General features: G+C 30.8%; 1 protein-coding gene across 2 annotated transcripts in view; it reads left to right on the forward strand.

The window, feature by feature from the left end:
• Positions 1-17,714, forward strand: part of LOC102613448 (terpene synthase 1-like) — a 58,170-nt gene that overhangs the window by 6,872 nt on the left and 33,584 nt on the right. The window lies entirely within an intron of this gene.

Below are 17,714 nucleotides of genomic sequence, written 5' to 3' on the forward strand. Positions count from 1 at the left end.
TTTATTATTATTATTATTATTATTTTAATAAATATCATTTTTATAATAATATTTATACATGTATCTAGATAATGAAAATTACATTATTATTATTATTATTAAATTTTATTAACTTTATTATTTTAGTTATTATTAATTATTATTATTATTATTATATTAATAATAATAATAATAATAACAACAACAACAATAATGATAATATTGTTAATAATGATAAATTAATAATTTTTATTAATTATTATTTTTATCATTATTTTTATTGTTAATAATGATAATATTAATAAAAATAAAAATAATAATTAATAATAACTAAAATAATAAATTTAATAAAATTTAATAATAATAATAATTATTATTAATGACATTTAAAATAATAAAATTAATTGTGATTTGAATGAGGGTAATTTGAGAAATATGAAAAAAGTAGAGGGATACAAAAGTAAACATATATTCCATTCTCACTCCCAACCCCCCCATGGGAATGAGATTCCCATTCCTTATTCCCAAATTGTGTGGGACCCACACATTTTATTTCAATTCTCAAATTACATTTTGCCAAGTAAACATGGGCTTCATTCATATTCCTTCATTTCCATTCCCTATTCCATGAAGTAAACATATCATAAGTTGAGATGTTACAACCTATGGATTTACTAATTTAAGACTCTTACTTACAGTTTATCACCATACAATTTACTCAACCTTAGACTAAAGCTGCTTCTCTTGAATAATTGCTACCCTTCTTGATCCACGATCCTCAAGGCATTTCAAAAAGTGATCAATAACAATTCTTCAATTCTTCAACGCCTAGTGATCTAAGATTCACATAGACTCTCCATAGAGATGAAAAGAAGATAAGAAAACAAATCAACACAACATTATGCGCCAAATCCGGATTCTCAAGGGAGGAAGCCGAATTTTGCTTCTTTGCTTTATGCTTTGTGTTGTGCGTGCCTTCAATTGTAAAATACCCCTCTTTATATAGGCACTAGGATTTCACCAAAATAGTAAGTCTTAAAAGACTTAGATACTTTCCAAATAAGAGTGTCTTTCCTCTTATAATTCGTATGAATCTGAATAGGAATAAATATGATATTCTTGCCTTACTTGTCTCCCAAGAAATATCTAGAGCATTAAATGACTTCCTATTTGAACCAACTTTTTACTCTAAATAAATCTCATGCGCCAATTATAGAATCTCATCATTAATTGACTTGCTAAATTAGACATCTAATTAAATTAGGAAATAAATATTCATAATAAATTAGAATCTCACCAAATTAGGGAATTAATAAACTAATCTCTATTACAAGATATGCAATAAATAAACTTCCAATTTAACTAGACTTGCCATAAGATGCCAACTCTATAAATAATGGACTTGACAATTTCCCTGTTTCTTTCTTTCCAATTTTTTTTTGAAAAATTCCCTGAGTTTTATTAAAATAGATGAATGGTTATACAAAATAGATAAATTAGAATGAAGAATTTAGAATTTGATAGGAGTTAAAACGAGTTTTTGAAAACTTAATAACTAAGTATAAATAAATTGGCTTGATTGTAGTGTTGTAAGTATATATTTTAATTTCTGTGGAAATTTTTGGGTGTGTTGAATAGTTTTATGGGTGTATAAAGCATAAAAAGATTATCAATTTAAATATTTAAGTGAGTATTTTTTTGCTATTTAAATGAGTGTACAAAGTAAAATCTACTTTCTTAAATTTGGTAGATAAATGTACAAAGTAATAGAGCATTGAAAATATTTTTTAGAATATAAATAACTGCACACTAAATATATTCATTCAAGCCCCCGTAATTTTGATTTCAAATAGACCACATTAAAATCTTTTGTATATTAAAAAGTTAAAAGAATTAAATAATCAAAAGTTTTGCCGGCTTTTGCCATACATAAGCATTTTTTTTAATTTAGAAAAGACTATTTTAATCTAAAATTAAATCAAATTGATTCATTGTGTACTAATTTCCACTTGTCTAAAACCTAAACTTCTTCCCCAATTGAACATTTGCAGTCCGAATTCCTACAAGAATTCAATTGTATGTTTGCGATTTGCAAGATTACAACTGCTGCTCTTCAATTAAGTTTCAACCGTTATTCTTACTCTAGGGTTTAAAACTCAGGTTCGAGTTTGGGTTCGAGTCTAGGTATGGCAATATTCATATTCGATTTAGATAAATTTTTTAGCCACCCCAGCTAGGCACTAGAAAATTTTTTAATTGGGGTGTTTAAGCTTGGATTTTATATTTTATAATTTTATATATGCATATATTTTTTTAATTTTTTAATTTAATAATTTTTAAATATACTTTAAATGTTAAAAATTTTTAATATATGTAATAAATGGATCAAATAAATATAATTATTAAAAATGATTTATATTTTTAATTTTTTTTATAAAATCTGGGTTCTAGGCCGGACGCCAAGCTTATTAAGTGACACCCGAGACTGGCTCAGCCTGGCCTTAATTCTGGGTTGGGCATCGTTCAGGTCGGGCCCAAGTCCAATCTAGGTGGATATTTTTTTCATCTTTTATTCATAATTATAAATGAAGAAGATTTGCTTATTTTTGTTATTGTATGATATTGACATGTTTACATAATTAACAAATAAAACACATCAAATATGATTGTAGTAATAAATCAAAATAACTTTCAAGTCTTTTATTTAATTCTTTTCAGTAAATATAGTTGAACTTGTTATTTATCATTGGTTAATTTTAATATCTCAATAGCCCTACTAAATAAATTTCCTTTTTAAAAAAATTATTCTTTATTATTGTTGTTGGTTGCGTATTGCTATAGGTGTCAATGTGCAAGTGTACACAACAAGTAATCTAATGATGAGTATTTAGATCGTTTCATAGGGATTGATGTTATAGAACTTACTACAGCAATCTTAACAGTGCAATTTTAGTCTAAATTAAAATAAAATAATTAATGAAGTTAATAAACTAACTAAATTAAAAATGCAATAAACAAAATTTAATAAGGAAAACCTCAAATCAAATTGAAAGATGTATTCAATGGGAAATGAGTAGTTGAGTGGTTAAATTCACTTAATAGTATTGACTGTTTGTCCAATTAAGATTCTGTTGCTACATTATCTACCATAGCATTTGGGTAGAATCCCTCATTCATCCTCAGCTGTCGTCTGTTGGATATCTTATATCTAAATGCAATCTAATAGTGACCAATTGTTACGCTAATATTAGATATAACATTATGCATTCTAAGCTGTAATTGCCCTACAATGTGAATGTATATGCCTAATTCTTCATTAATATTAGATCAAGCATGACCCTATTCAAATCAAGATTAACTCAACTTGGGAAATTCAATTTAAAACCATGTATTGTCTTAATTTGTTCCACTAAGTAAAATATTTTTTAAGCTCATTCTTAGCTAGTATCCGCTAAATGGGTGGTCAACCGAAATAGAGAATTACAATAAGTAAAATCAAGACAAAATGCTACAGTAGATTCTGAGCAACACACATATATCAGTCAAATAACCATTAAGTTTGTTTAACACTCAACCACAACAAAGTTTAGTTCATAATATGCGATAAAACAATAACAAAAATCGTTTTAGCCATCAAATACATTCCCATAAAAAAAACAAGTAAATAAAGATAAGGAGTTGAGTTCCGCTTGGTCCTTGCAATCTTTCCTTCGTTTCCTTCTGGAAACCCTTACTGCAGCCCTCAAATCTCTCTTGTTCTCTATTTATTCTTTTGTTTTCTCTCTTATTTTTCCTGAGTGACGGCTCTCTCTTGTTTCTTTTATGTGTGCTCGTTTTATATCTTAAAATTAGGGCAACCAAAAGCATGTGGCCGTTGTCTCCTTTTTTTGGAAACCTCGAATCACAATCTTTTTGTGTCTGTTGCTGCTTTGTCAATTAACACGCGGGTAATCTTGTCTGCAGTTGCTCCAGGATTACTGCAGCAATGGCTACAATATCTTCTCTGTTTCAGACTTGTTTTAGTTCCTCTGCAGCCAAGTTCTTTGTCATCTTTGCAAGTCTGCTGTTGCAGCATCCATCCCTAAAACTTGAGTTTTTTTATCACCTATAATTATGCACATAATTAGAACACAAATTGATGTAAACCACAATAGATTTATTAAAAATTAAATTTAAACAGATGCTTAATTAAAAATACAATAAAAACACATCATTTACTCTCTAAGTAATATTGATTTAAGTCTAAAAATGTAATGATAACTCTCATTTCATAGAATTATCACCTACAATGTTATGTCCATGAAGCATTTAATTGAGTAGAGATTAGCTTTACACTTGGGATGCCATTAAAGGATTCCTTAAGAGCATGTTAGGTGAGTGGAATATGTTTAGTGCTATGATGAAAGCTTGGTAGAACATGTTGGGTGATGTTTATTGTTATGATTATGTTTGTGTTTCATTCACTATAAATACCTATGCCATTTGTGTTGTATGCATCAAGTGTAAGAAAAAGAAAGCATAAGAAGCAAAACATAGCTTCTAAGAGTGATTTGTGAGAGTGTGTGAATTGTTCTTGAGTTTTTTCTAATAAAATTTGTGTTTTTACTCTTCAAATTCTCCAATGAGAAGATCAAACTCATCACCATCATTAACCAGTACTGGAATCACCATGAAATGGACCCAAAGCTTGAGCATTGGCGAAAATTTTGAAGTGAAAGAATTGGTTCAACTTTTGGGCTAAAAGCCATAGTAAAAAACCACTACAAGAATTATGGTCATTTGCGACCAACAAATTCAGTACAAAATCACACAATTTGTTGCTAAAAAAATGTACCAAAAAATATTTTGTCACAGGTTCATTACATTAATTCCATCAAGGAAATTATCAGCGACCACCATATAATTTGGTCGTAAAATAACACTTTTAACAACAAATATAGTGATCGCTAAATATCATTTTGTTTCTGTTGAAATGCGAGCTTAAAACTGGATTTTAAAAGGTGCTGATATGTCAGTTTGTCGCCTCGATCGTGTAGTACTTACTTGCTAAGTCAAAACAAAGAATATGACATTCATGTAATGTCTGTCATTTCTAGTTAGTAATCACATGTGCTTCACGTGATTTCACTTACTTTATACATCATACTAGGAAATAGAACCGCACTTTGTGCGGCTTTAAAAAAAGAATTTAGTATTATTTTTTTAATTTCTTTACACTTGATAAAACTGATAAAAAATATGAATTGATTTTTTTTTAAAAGATGACGCAGCCTTATAAAACTAATGTTATTTATGAAAGTTAATTATTTTTTTGTTAACTTTAAAAATATATATTAATGTGTATAGTTAAGTGTACACAACCTTTTTATCAATAAAAATTATGTTCACACTAATCAACTCTCCATTCTTCTTGGTATTAACAGACTCCCACATTTTACAAAGCCTAACCCTTATCATCCAACTATTTTTATCATTGTTTAACTCATGAAGAAAAAAATACTCCATGAAGCACACAATACAAAAAATTTAAATAAGTCAAAAAAATAAAAACACAAGAACATTTCTAAAGAGAATGTTGGTTAAATAATAAAAAAAATCCAAACATAACAAATCTTAAATGCTTAATATTTATATAGTTTGAAGAAGCTAAAAGACACTAAATAAAAGATTGCATAATTAAATATGAAATTATGACATTAAAATTAGGTTCTAGTGGTATTGGTGAGGGAAGATAAAAGAACATTCCCTCCTATATTAATTAGTTGATATATTTTAAACCACTAAAGTTTAGTTGTTGACTTAATAAAATAAATGAATGTTTCAAAACTATAATTAATTTATTATTAATGCTTACATATTGTTGAATTTAAATAGAAAGAAGAAGAGACATGTAATCTTTTATAATCTACTAATTATTTTCTATTTTTAATATTTTGTAATGTAATTATTTTTTAAGACTTGTGTTTTATTTTGATTTCTGTTGGTGTGGTGAATTTCTTACTGGTAGTAAGTCCCGTCATAGGATAAGTTTTCCACTTAGGGCAGTAAAACCATACCTGTAACCATATTGACAGGACCATAGATAAACTATAGGTTTTTGTTCATGGATTTTCTACTCTGTAGAGCATCATCTTTTTCTAGCTCTTCTTCTGGAAGAACTAGTGATTCAAAGAATGTTGTTAATTCGGAAGAATTTGTGATTGAAGATTTCAACAAAGCAATTGATAATTGGGAACTACCTAAAGTTTATAAAGAAATGATTTACAAAACAAAAAAGCTTGATTTTTTAAAGAATGATTATGTTATAAAGACTGAAGAACGCGATATAACCCTTGCAAATCCTTTTGAAACAATCCATTTATTTTCAGGGCAATCTTTAAAGAAGTTAAGGGATAAAAATTTTAATTATATTCATATCAGCTTAATACAAGTCGGCATAAAACCCCTTACTAAAGAAGGTCTTAATACTTCTATTCTTGCCGTACTAAGAGATGGTCGATTCATCTCTTTTGATGATTCTTTACTAAGTAGTATAGAATCAAGTTTGTGTAAATGTTCCATTTCATTTAATTGTTATCTAAACATAACAATTTCTTTAAAAGACAAAAACATTTTAAAAAGTATGATCTTACAAATTAAGACCTACAATTATGATATGATTGCGGGATCAATTCCTGTAGCCTTAATTTATAAAATTTCTTACAAAGCCATGATTTCTGCGTTTAGTACGCAACACAAATTCCAGTCCAAAAGAGATAAGACTCTTCTCTTGCAGACTGACCTGTCTAAAGCCAATACTATTATTCCGAAACCTATCCAATGGAAAGATGTCAATCTCCCTGATGAATGGATTCTTGAAGGAGCCACTGCTCCAGTGATTCCAAAACAACTTGAGCCAAATACAGAGTTGCAAAATGTGACTCAGTATTCTGATGGTAGAGTCAAATTGTCCTTTAGGAGATCTACTTCGACTAGATTCTCCGATAAAGATTCTTGCTCAAGCATTCCTTCATTAGAAAGAAAATTTACAAAAGTCCCTTTCGTAATAAATCTCCATTTTCAATAAGTACAAAATCAACCTAGGTTTTCCACTTCGGATATACCTAGTTCCTCTATACATTCTGTTGATTATACCACTAGTGTTCCTCACCCAATCTACACTAGTAGTCAACATGAACAAAGACAGGAAGAGAAGGAACCTTCTCCTCCAACTTCTCCTACGTTTTCTGCAGTCACAGAAAATGTAATAAATGTTATTGAAAAAGATTTTGAACTGGACAAAACTCTTCTCCATAATGATTTTTATTCGGATAATAATAAAGAAAAAAAACTTTGGTTTTTTAAACATTTTCTAAATCAAAGAAAAGAGATTCAAGAGACATATTATGAATTTGTAAACTCACATAAAATTCATATATTGTTTTTTGATTGGTTTGAGATATATTCTTCAAATAACAACATCTCTTATCCTTTTAAAAAGTCAAACCCTATTACTATTAGGAAGAAAATTCATGAGTGGAAACTTTCTGATGGTGATAGAACTATAGAATCTAAGCATCCACCTCTTAGGAGTTTAACTGTTGATCACGGTGAACCTCCTGTCCAAATTAGAGTCTCACCTTATAAAATCCCTAAACCCAATGATTCTGATGCGAATTTAAGTAGTATTATTCAACAGAATAATTTCTGTAATACTAACTTAAATACGATAGGAAAACAGTTGACTAGGATAGAAAGCCAATTCCAAAGGTCAACCATAGCTGTTTCTCCTATTAGCACAAAATCAGATTCTGACAAAAAGCTCAAGGAACCTATTTTCAAACCTTTTCAGATTTCGAAAACTAGTCAAAAGCTTGTTCAAGAGTCAAAATCAGATTTTACTAAAGCTATTAGAGACCAATTAGATAGAATAAAAGCTTCTTCTTCTTCTTCTTCTAAGGTCCAGATTGCCCCCGGTAGTGCTCAATCTAGCAATATTGGTGTACTAGAACATGACAATGTTTCTATAGCCTCTTCAGATATAGAAGCATTTAGAGAAGAACCGCCTGTTCCTAAAGCCAATAAAATCCATTGGGATTTAGCCCTACCTACTGTCAAGACTCCACCAGATCTAGCTATAGATAATAGACCAAGGGTTTTAAATCAGTCACGATTTAATGCATCTTCCGTCTATGAGTGGAATATTGATGGTATGTCTGAGTATAACATCTTAGGATTGTTGCAACAGATGACTATGACAGCCAATGCCTATAAAACTTAGTCAGGAACTTCTGATAGAGCTATAGCAGAAATTCTTATCACTGGGTTTACTGGTCAACTTAAAGGTTGGTGGGATCATCTCCTTACTCAACAGCAACAATTAGATGTCCTAAACTCTATTCAAGTCGATGAGAATGAAGCCCCCATTCTTGATGAGTTCAATAGTCCAATTCAGGATGCTGTTGCTACCCTGATTTTGACTATATCCCTTCATTTCATAGGTGACCCTTCGCACCTTAGAGATAAGAACGCTGAGTTACTACACAATCTCAGGTGTAGGAAACTTAGTGAATTCCAAAGCTATAAAACCACTTTCTTTACCAGACTTTTCCTTAGGGATGATGCAAATCATACAACTTGGAAGGAAAAATTCCTTGTAGGTTTACCTACCCTTTTAGGAGATAAGGTTAGAAATTCCATTAAAGCCTTGTATGACAACCGTATTCCTTATGACGAGCTTACCTATGGTGAACTTGTCAGTTTTGTCAACAAAGAAGGTTTAAAGATTTGTCAAGATTTGAAGTTACAGAAACAACTAAAATGGGAGCTTAGAAAATCTAAGCAAGAATTAGGCAGTTTCTGTAAACAATCAATTATGACCCCTTTAAAACTTCTACTTCCAAAGACTATAATGGTAAGTATTTTTCAAAACCTTATAAGAAACATTACAAGTCAAGAAACCATAAAAAGCCCTTTCAAGATTTTAGAGAACTTTCTTATAAGAAACCCTCGAGACCTTATAAAAAGCCCAACTTCCCTAAAAAGAAAGAGTTTAGAGCCAAACCGAAAACCCCTTTTAATTACAAAGAAGCCACATGTTATAAATGTGGAAAGAAAGGCCACACTGTAAAATTTTGTAGAATGAACAGAAAGCTCCAAGAACTTGGCCTTGATGAAGAAATCCTTTCTAAAGTTGCCCCTCTTCTTGTAGAGTCTTCTGACTTTGAGTCTTCCATGACGGGAGACAGTGAACCTTTACAGGTTGATGAGTTAAATGACTCTGAATCTGTTTCTGCTAGTGATTCCGACACCAGTAATTCAGATTTATATCTAAAGAAAATCAATGATTTGACTAAAGACCAAGAAACTTTTCTTGAGCTTGTTAAACATATTTCTGATCCAAATCTTCAAAAGGAATACCTTGATAAACTTTTAAAAACCCTGGATTCTAATAAAGCAGAAACTTCTAAAGTTCCAATTGTTAAAAAGAATTCTTATGACCTTACTGAAATTTTGGGTAAAAAGAAAACAAAGAAAACAATCCCCAATATCCAAGATCTTCAAAAAGAAATCAAAGAAATCAAACTTGAGATTAAAGAACTAAAAGAAAAACAAAAGAATGATTCTGAAACTATTCAACTTCTCTTACAAAAACAATTAGAAGGTAATTCAGACAAAGAAGTTGAATCCGATGGTGATAATGATCAAAATCTTGAAAACATTGAATCTGTGCCCAATGATTTTCTGTTTGTTTTAAAACAAACACCACCAGAAAATACTTGATTAAAATCACTTTAATTTTTTCTAAAGATTTTGAAATTGACACCATTGCCCTCTTTGACACTGGTGCCGATCTAAACTGCATTAAAGAAGATATTGTCCCTAAAAAATTTCATGAAAAGACAAAGGAAAGACTTTCTGCCGCCAATAATTCAAAACTAAAAATTAAATCAAAAGTTGATGCCTCAGTGCATAACAATGGTTTTGAATTCAGAACTTCTTTTCTTCTTACAAATGACATACATCATACTGTCATTTTAGGAACTCCGGTTATAAATCTCATTACCCCATACACTGTCAATTATGATAATATATCTTTTAAAGCAAAAAATAAAAAACTTGTTTTCCCTTTTATAGAAAGGCCTAAAACAAGAAATTTGAACATTGTTAAAGCTTGTTCTGTTTACCAGAACCAAATCAATTCCATACTCAAATCCAAACAAAATAACTTGTTTTGTTTAAAAAAGGATTTAAGTTTACAAAGAATTGAAAGCCAATTACAAAATGATTTTGTACAAAGAAAAATCTCTGATTTTAAAGATCTTATCGAAAAAGAAATATGCGTTGATTTACCATCTGCTTTTTGGAACAGAAAACAACATTTGGTAGATTTGCCCTACGAAAATTCTTTTGATGAAAGACAAATACCCACTAAAGCCCGTCCAATCCAAATGAACATGGAATTGGAACAACACTGTAAAAATGAGATAAAAGATTTAGAAACTAAAGGACTCATTGTAAAATCTAGATCACCATGGTCTTGCGTCGCTTTTTATGTAAATAAAAATTTCGAAATAGAAAGAGGAACACCAAGACTTGTAATAAATTACAAACCCTTAAATAAAGCATTAAAATGGATTAGGTATCCTATACCTAATAAGAAGGATTTGCTCCAGAAATTATGTTCTGCCTTTATTTTTTCAAAATTTGACATGAAATCTGGTTTTTGGCAAATTCAAATTCACCTTAAAGTCCATTACAAGACTGCTTTTACTGTTCCTTTTGGACAGTATGAATGGACTGTAATGCCATTCGGACTCAAGAATGCACCCTCAGAATTTCAAAGAATCATGAATGATATTTATAATCATTTTTCTGAGTTTTGCATTGTTTATATCGATGATGTGTTGATTTTTTCTCAAACGATTGATCAACATTTCAAGCATTTAAAAACATTTTACCTTGCCACTAGAAAGGCTAGCCTAGCCATTTCTAGTTCTAAAGTCTCATTATTTTAAACAAAAGTCCGTTTCCTTGGCCATCATATTTCCAAAGGAACAATTACCCCTATTGAAAGATCTCTTGCATTTGCTGACAAATTTCCTGATAAAATTCTCGATAAAACTCAATTGTAAAGATTTCTTGGTAGTTTAAACTATGTTCTTGATTTCTGCCCTAACATCAATCGGATGTCCAAACCATTGCATGATAGGCTAAAAAAGAATCCTGTTGCATGGACAGACGAACATACTAAAGTTGTTAAATTAATAAAGAATTCTGCAAGAAACATTCCATGTTTATTTCTTGCAAATCCTACATTACCTAAAATTGTTGAAACAGATGCATCAGATTTAGGTTATGGAGGTATATTGAAACAAAAGAAAGATAATAAAGAACGAATAGTACAATAACTAGAAGGAAATATGATTGAAGGAGGGATGTTAATGCAAAAGATCTATTATGAACAGGAATTTAATAAAGCAAAGAAATAAATGGATCTGCTTTGGTACGCGGTTGGTTGATTTTAAATATAATTAAATTGGTACGTGGCATTGTTGAACCCTAATCAGTGCAGAGACTAGTCTGCCTTTGGAACCAGATCTGACTTAGAACAAATCAATATCCCACATGTTCAGGTTTTCCAGCCGATATACCCTTTTAATTATTGCTTTACCAAATATTGATTAGGTTCTTTAATCAAGCCTAGCAACAAATCTATAGGCTCATAGATAGTACTAGATCTGGATCCCAGAAATAGCACTCTGAATGGATGGAGGGAGAAAAGAAAGATACAACTGAGGATAGAGATCAGGTCTCGTTGCCTAAGAGGAATGTAGCAGTTATAAGGCAGATCTGATATAGATCAGTCTGCAGAGCATGCATAAAATTTAAATGACTGAAAGTTAAATTCTTTAAATTAAATTACGAAATTTAAACATACAGAACTTTTAAAATTACAAGCTTTAAAAAGAATTACAAACCTTACATTTGATTTTTCTTGTCTTTGTTCTTCTTTAAAGAGAAATAAGAAATGGGAAATTAATTTGAAGACAGGAAAAATTTCCTTGATGCCTTCGGATTTCTGATTCCCAGAGAGAGAGGGAGAGAGAGGAGAAAGAAAAGAAAGAGGCAATCGAAAAGAATTGGTGAGTCCGAGTCTTCACCTCCTCTTTTTATACAACTGATGCTTTATAAAGTAAATAAGTAAAACTTGTCTTCACATGCGTTGCTGGTGGAGAGTGGGACCAGAACATGATGAAAGTGGAGATAGCATAATTATCTGCTTTATGGATTTGGAGAAGGCTTCACGTGAGTGGGGCCAAAGCTTTAAGAGAGATTCCCGGAAGTGGGCCTTGAACTTTGAAATAAAGTAAAGGTTTTGGGTGAAGAGACATGTGCGCTCTCACTTGTGTCCAGGGGACCACCCAAAGGTACATACATATAATAATGCTGGAATTACAAAGGATAAAATTTACAAAATGAAAAATTACTTTTTTTTTAATAATAGTAACTATTTACAATGCTTTATTGGAGGGAAAATTCTGAAACAATCATCTTCATTTTCGTCTCCAAGAGAAATAAATGGCTCTTCATCTTCTTCATCGTCATCAGAGGAAGCGGCAACTGAAGACTTTGATCTTGAGGTAAGGAGCTGCTCCATAACTTTAAAATATTCTTCTTCAGTCTTAGCGCTGGCCAAAAGAGATTGGGCTTTGGATTTTTGGGTAAGAAAGGTTTCTTGGGCTTTGACATCTTTAATGGTGGGGGGTAAAAAGCCTTTAGAACAGAGCCAATTTTGGATCAGAGTATCAGTTAATTTGGACTGTTCGTCAAACTTTGACCACCATTTTACTTTAAAGGTTCTTTGTAAGATAAGTTGGGCTTCTTGGGTGTGATATCTTAGATTCCACATCCATACCCATGAGAGGAAGAAATTTGTACAAAAACAAAGAAAGGGAGGAAACCTTTTCTCGAATTCAGATGGGACATAGTGTGCTTTAAAGAGGTTAAACAATGGGTGGCATTTGGGGTTAGAATTTGTGGTATTGGGCCAAAAGAGTTCCACCATTGTTGAAACCAATTAGGGAGGCTTTGAACGGTTATTTTTGAATTGAAGAAAAATAACCAGGAATGTGATTTCTTTGGGTTTTGTATGAAAAATGTGTTAAACCAGGCTTGTTGGTAATCCCAATAAGAATAAGACAAACAATGTGGTAAACGCATTTGAAAGTTTGGAGGGAAGCTTTTTTGTTTGTGAAGTTGATCACCCCACTGGTTTGGGCTCAAGACTTTTAGGATAGTAGCCGTAGAGTAGGCTGGCTCTAAATGTGTTTCACTGAGAAAGAAATGTTTGAATTTTACTGACTCAGTGGCTTCTAAAATGCTTTGATAGTAAGACTGTAGTTTTGTCAAATCCCATGGTTTGAAAAACCAGCCTTTAGGGAAAAACTTTGAAATAGCTTGAAATGGATCAGTATGGTAAAACCCATCTTCCATAGATAAAATATTTTGGAAATTAGTTTTATCAAACCAATTGGAAGATTTCTTTGAAAGTTTTGGCTGGGAAAGAACAATTTGAGAAGATGAACTTTCACCAGAAACAACTACATTTTGAGAAGAGGGTTTTGAAATTTCTTTGGAAATATTTTCTTTAGGAGAATTTTGGCTTTGAGAAAAACTTTGTAAAGCGAGCATAAGCTCAGGGGATTTAGAAATGGATTTCATCCACTCATTTACCTGTTCATGTGAGGCAAGGGCTTTAGACTGGGCTTCTTGATCTTCTATCATGTCAATCCAAGACTTGATTGGCATGGCAGAAGAAAGCAATTTTTCTTTAGAGGGGGTTGATTGGGGTTCTTTGGAGGTTTCTTGTGATTCGATGTCTTTAAGAACGGCTTTGCCTTTGTCTTTCTTTTTGGGCGGCATTATCTGTTTTGAAGAAATTCCCTGGTTAGAAAATCAGGGATAGAATTTGTATCGCCTTTAATGAATTCAATATCAAAATAAAAAACACTCAAAATAAAACACAACTTTAGAAAGGATTTCTTCATCAAGGCCAAGTTCTTGGAGCTTTCTGTTCATTCTGTAAAATTTTACAGTGTGGCCTTTCTTTCCACATTTATAACATGTGGCTTCTTTGTAATTAAAAGGGGTTTTCGGTTTGGCTCTAAACTCTTTCTTTTTAGGGAAGTTGGGCTTTTTATAAGGCCTCGAGGATTTCTTATAAGAAAGTTCTCTAAAATCTTGATAGGGCTTTTTATGGTTTCTTGACTTGTAATGTTTCTTGTAAGGTTTTGAAAAACACTTACCATTACAGTTTTTGGAAGTGGAAGTTTTAAAAGGGTCATAATTGAATTGTTTACAGAAACTGCCTAATTCTTGCTTAGATTTTCTAAGCTCCCATTTTAGTCATTTCTGTAACTTCAAATCTTGACAAATCTTTAAACCTTCTTTGTTGACAAAATTGACAAGTTCACCATAGGTAAGCTCGTCATAAGGAATACGGTTGTCATACAAGGCTTTAATGGAATTTCTAACTTCTCTCCTAAAAGGGTAGGTAAACCTGCAAGGAATTTTTCCTTCCAAGTTGTATGATTTGCATAATCTCTAAGGAAAAGTCTGGTAAAGAAAGTGGTTTTATAGCTTTGGAATTCACTAAGTTTCCTACACCCGAGATTGTGTAGTAACTCAGCGTTCTTATCTCTAAGGTGCGAAGGGTCATCTATGAAATGAAGGGATATAGTCAAAATCAGGGTAGCAACAGCATCCTGAATTGGACTATTAACTCATCAAGAATGGGGGCTCCATTGGCATCGACTTGAATAGAGTTTAGGACATCTACTTGTTGCTGTTGAGTAAGGAGATGATCCCACCAACCTTTAAGTTGACCAGTAAACCCAGCGATAAGAATTTCTGCTATAGCTCTATCAGAAGTTCCCGACTGAGTTTTATAGGCATTGGCTGCCATAGTCATCTGTTGCAACAATCCTAAGATGTTATACTCAGACATACCATCAATATTCCACTCATAGACGGAAGATGCATTAAATCGTGACTGATTTAAAACACTTGGTCTATTATCTATAGCTAGATCTGGTGGAGTCTTGACAGTAGGTAGGGCTAAATCCCAATGGATTTTATTGGCTTTAGGCACAGGCGGTTCTTCTCTAAATGCTTCTATATCTGAAGAGGCATTAGAAACATTGTCATGTTCTAGTACACCAATCTTGCTAGATTGAGCACTACCGGGGGCAATCTGGACCTTAGAAGAAAAAGAAGAAGAAGCTTTTATTCTATCTAATTGGTCTCTAATAGCTTTAGCAAAATCTGATTTTGACTCTTGAACAAGCTTTTGACTAGTTTTCGAAATCTGAAAAGGTTTAAAAATAGGTTCCTTAAGCTTTTTGTCAGAATCCGATTTTGTGCTAATAGGAGAAACAACTATGGTTGACCTTTGGAATTGGCTTTCTATCCTAGTCAATTGTTTTCCTATCGTATTTAAGTTAGTATTACAGAAATTATTCTGTTGAATAATACTACTTAAATTCGCATCAGAATTATTGGGTTTAGGGATTTTATAAGGTGAGGCTCTAATTTGGACATGAGGTTCACCGTGATCAACAGTTAAACTCCTAAGAGGTGGATGCTCAGATTCTATAATTCTATCACCATCAGAAAGTTTCCACTCAGGAATTTTCTTCCTAATAGTAATAGGGTTTGACTCTTTAAAAGGATAAGAGATGTTGTTATTCGAAGAATATATCTCAAACCAATCAAAAAACAATATATGAATTTTATGTGAGTTTACAAATTCATAATATGTCTCTTGAATCTCTTTTCTTTGATTTAGAAAATGTTTAAAAAACCAAAGTCTTTTTTCTTTATTATTATCCGAATAAAAATCATTATGGAGAAGAGTATATATAGATATATATAGATTTTTAATATTTTGTAATGTAATTATTTTTTAATCTCAACCAATATATTAGATAATAGAGAATATAAAAAGATGAGAAATAATGATGCCACAAATCTTAAATGTTTAATGTTTATGGAGTTTGAAGAAGCCAAAATGCACTAAACAAAATATTGAATAATTAAATATGGGATTATGACATTAAAATTAGGCTCTAATAGTATTGTTGAGGGAAGATGAAAGAACCTTCCTTCATATATTAACATTAATTAATTGATGTATTTTAAGCCACTAAAATTTAATTGTTGGCATAATAAAATAAATGAATGTTTCAAGACTTATAATTAATTATTATTAATGGTTACATATTGTTGAATTTAAATAGAAATAGGAAAAGACATGTAATCATTTATAATCTAATAATAATTTTCTATTTTAATATTTTGTAATGTAATTATTTTTTAATTTCAACCAATATGAGATGATGAGAAATAGTGATGCCACATCATCTCCTCTAGTCCCAACTTTATATATATACTAGAAAATAGAACCGCGCTTTACGCGGCTTTAAAAAAAGAATTTAGTATTATCTTTTTTTCTTACTTTACACTTGTGAAACTGATAAAAAATATGAATTATTTTTTTTTAGATGAGGCAGCCTTATAAAAAACAAAAAAAAAAATTAGCCAGCAATACAAATAAAGAACCAACGCAGGATAAAGAATAAAATGAGAGAATATATTATAGAGTGATTTTATTCATTCCAATTGTGTGTATACAAGACAAAAAGATGAGCTCTCCTTTTATAGTTATATAATCACTCCATGAAATTAATGCAAAATTATGGATCATAATTCCTTGTGAGATATTGGGAGTTATAGGGAAGCTAAATGTTGCTAATGGGAGATAGTGAGGAAATTAAGAGATATATGTTATGAACATCTACATTTATTTTAATAAATTCATAACACTTTTCCTTGAATGTTCATTACAAAGATTATGCCTCATTAAAATCTTTATATAATTGTTATTGTGTAATAACAATCAAATTAATTATGAGAAGATGAAAAGCCAAATCTAAAAGAAAATTTATCTATTTATTAGATAATAGAAAATATACAAAGATGAGAAATAGTGATGCCACATCACCTCCTCAAAGCCCAACTTTATATATATATATAGATAGATATAGATTTTTAATATTTTGTAATGTAATTATTTTTTAATCTCAACCAATATATTAGATAATAGAGAATATAAAAAGATGAGAAATAATGATGCCATAAATCTTAAATATTTAATGTTTATGGAGTTTGAAGAAGCCAAAATGCACTAAACAAAAGATTGAATAATTAAATATGAGATTATGACATTAAAATTAGGCTCTAATGGTATTGTTGAGGGAAGATGAAGGAACTTTCCTTCATATATTAATATTAATTAATTGATGTATTTTAAGCCACTAAAATTTAATTGTTGGCATAATAAAATAAATGAATGTTTCAAGACTTATAATTAATTATTATTAATGGTTACATATTGTTGAATTTAAATAGAAATAGGAAAAGACATGTAATCATTTATAATCTAATAATAATTTTCTATTTTAATATTTTGTAATGTAATTATTTTTTAATTTCAACCAATTTATTAGATAATAGAGAATATGAGATGATGAGAAATGGTGATGCCACATCACCTTCTCAAGTCCCAACTTTATATATATACTAGGAAATAGAACTGCACTTTGTGCGGCCTTAAAAAAAAAATTAGTATTATCTTTTTTTATTACTTTGCACTTAATGAAACTGATAAAAAATATGAATTATTTTTTTTAAAG

Source organism: Citrus sinensis, chromosome 9 (genome assembly GCF_022201045.2).
Source record: "Citrus sinensis cultivar Valencia sweet orange chromosome 9, DVS_A1.0, whole genome shotgun sequence".
Classification (NCBI taxonomy): Eukaryota; Viridiplantae; Streptophyta; class Magnoliopsida; order Sapindales; family Rutaceae; genus Citrus; species Citrus sinensis.